This window comes from Pogona vitticeps, chromosome 5 (assembly GCF_051106095.1).
Source record: "Pogona vitticeps strain Pit_001003342236 chromosome 5, PviZW2.1, whole genome shotgun sequence".
NCBI classification, from domain to species: domain Eukaryota; kingdom Metazoa; phylum Chordata; class Lepidosauria; order Squamata; family Agamidae; genus Pogona; species Pogona vitticeps.
The window spans coordinates 80395287-80397660 of NC_135787.1; the positions used below are offsets into that span (position 1 = coordinate 80395287).

A 2374-nucleotide genomic window follows, 5' to 3' on the forward strand; every position below is an offset into this window, starting at 1 on the left:
ATTTCAGCCTGAAAGAGACAAAAGAATGCTGTATTTCCATCCACAAATTCAAGTAATGAAAAATTCCCAGGTATTTTGCAAAAAAAAAAAAAAAAAAGAGAGAGAGAGAGAGAGAGAGAGAGAGAGAGAGAGAGAGAGAGAGATGAAAGTGTTTAAGATTATTTCTTTTTCATCCTTGCCTAGAAGTATGCTCTTTTGAACACACTGGGATAAACTCTGTGTAGTATGACTGTTAGGATTACAGTACACATTCTTTTTGAATCTTCATGAGAGCTTTTAATGCAGAATTTTACAGATAATATTTTGGTTCCATGTGGATTTGGATAAATTTATCATAGTGCATAAAATAAATTAATATATAAAAAGTTTAATTATGTTAAAAATATCAGTGAGTGTAAACATCTTTTAATGAAACACTGATAAAACTCATGAAAAAACACAATGATGGTGTTTCAGTGTTTCTCTAACAATAATTGATGTTTATAATTTGTTTTATTTGTTCATGAACATGTGTATTGATTTTAGTTACAGTAACTTTTGAAGATCAAAGTATAAAAAACCTGCTAACAGTTGTAAAACAATACAATTGCTTTTGTAAAAAGGAACTATAGAAAATATGTATACTCAATTGGAGGAAAAAGGAGAGAGAGATGGCCCGTGTTGTGTAGTTCAGAGAAAGGATTGAAAACCTGAAAGCAGCAACACTGTTGAAATGCTTTAATAAAGAATGCTTCCAATAACAGCCACTATATGAAAATTGGTTAATATATCACAAAGACCATAAAGCCACTAAGTAGTTTAGTTCATAGACAGAACTTGCAAGTTTATTTTTTAGTCAGATAGCTTCCAGTCTATCTGATCTCATATAGTATACATGAATTATTCTCTGAAAAATCTAGGGCAGGATCAAAGAGCTATGTTTTTGTACAATGTTTCACAAGTTAAGGCACTTTATTAGTTAACATTTAATAACAATAGTAATGATAAACAATGAAACAGCAAGCCTGAAAATGTCTCCTAAAGAATCTATTTGATCTCACTTCTCTCTTTTTTAATCTCTACTGAAACCCACATTTTTTGCTTAGCTTGTTGCTTAACCTACACTACACCTCCAGTCAATTCAACACTTGCATTTCTGTGATCAAACGGAACATATTTCACATTTCTTTCACCCATTCCTCCTTTATTGCATAACCTGCATCGAGTTTTAACCTGTAAGATCCTCAGGATGTAGATATTTTTAATTGTTTCCTAATAGACTGCCATATGTATTGATAATCCTATATAAATAACATTATCAATTTGTTATTACTTTATAATATTTTAAATTATAAAATGTATAGTTGTAATTATTTGAGGATTATAAAAATGGCAGCAGCATCAACAATTATAATTATAATTATCCTATTCCATACTTATGCCAGAGTAACTCCTTTGATGTAAATTCTAGCAGCAAATTGAAGCAAGTTGAAAAGGTAGTGTTGACATTTGCTGTCATACACTGAGACACATGATTGATGTGCAAGTGCCCATGCCAACTTAAGTTACAAAAATTTACTATTGAAGTTTATGCCAATGGAGTTACAACAATGGGCATAACTACTACTGCTAATAATAATGACAGCAGCAGCAACAACAATAGGGTAGTCAATATTAGTATAAAAACATGCTGAAGTTTGGAAATGTACGATTTAAAAAAACCCAACAAACCTGTTGTTTTTTGACAAAAACATCCTTGTGTTATATTGCAGATTGCTTATGAAAATTTCCTAAATTTTTGAAAGTCCTTTGATTTCTGGCATGATGAAGTGCTTTCTAAGAAACTCAGCACAAACAAATTAATGGCCATCCAGAGGCCTCAGTAATCTACCACGTAATACTATCTTGCTGCTTTCCATGCTTGGAAAGCACTTCTAAGGATACTATCACATTCCTAGTCTTTCTCAAACTCTCTCTCTCTCTCTCTCTCTATCCCTTTAGATGCTTCTCACAGTCTACCTTTGCTGTGAGGATTTTGGCATAATCCCATAATCCTCAACCAACTGTAGTCAAGATGTGTAACTTCATTTTGCCTACATTAATCCCTCTGTGTTGCATTCCCTGCTGTCCAGTTTAGTTGTAAGCTCCTTTAGGGCATGACCTGATCAGTTCTTTTGCCTGTGAAACTCTGTAAAGCACCTGTGCTGCAAGATCCTCTAATCATAGCAGAGAAGGAAAAAAAATCTGATAGTTTTGCTTACTCCCATGTTAGTTTTGAAAAACAAACAAACCCAGAAGTTCCATCCTATTAATTTTGCAATTTTGCTTAATTTTAATGTTCTTGTCGACAATGAACCCAATGATCTCTCATCCATCTTCAAACCATATTCAATAG

At 32.7% G+C, this 2374-nt stretch overlaps 1 long non-coding RNA gene across 1 annotated transcript in view; it reads left to right on the forward strand.

Annotated features, from left to right (window-relative positions):
• Nucleotides 1-2374, forward strand: part of LOC140707492 (uncharacterized) — a 33918-nt gene that overhangs the window by 4157 nt on the left and 27387 nt on the right. The gene's annotated exons all lie outside the window — the stretch shown is intronic.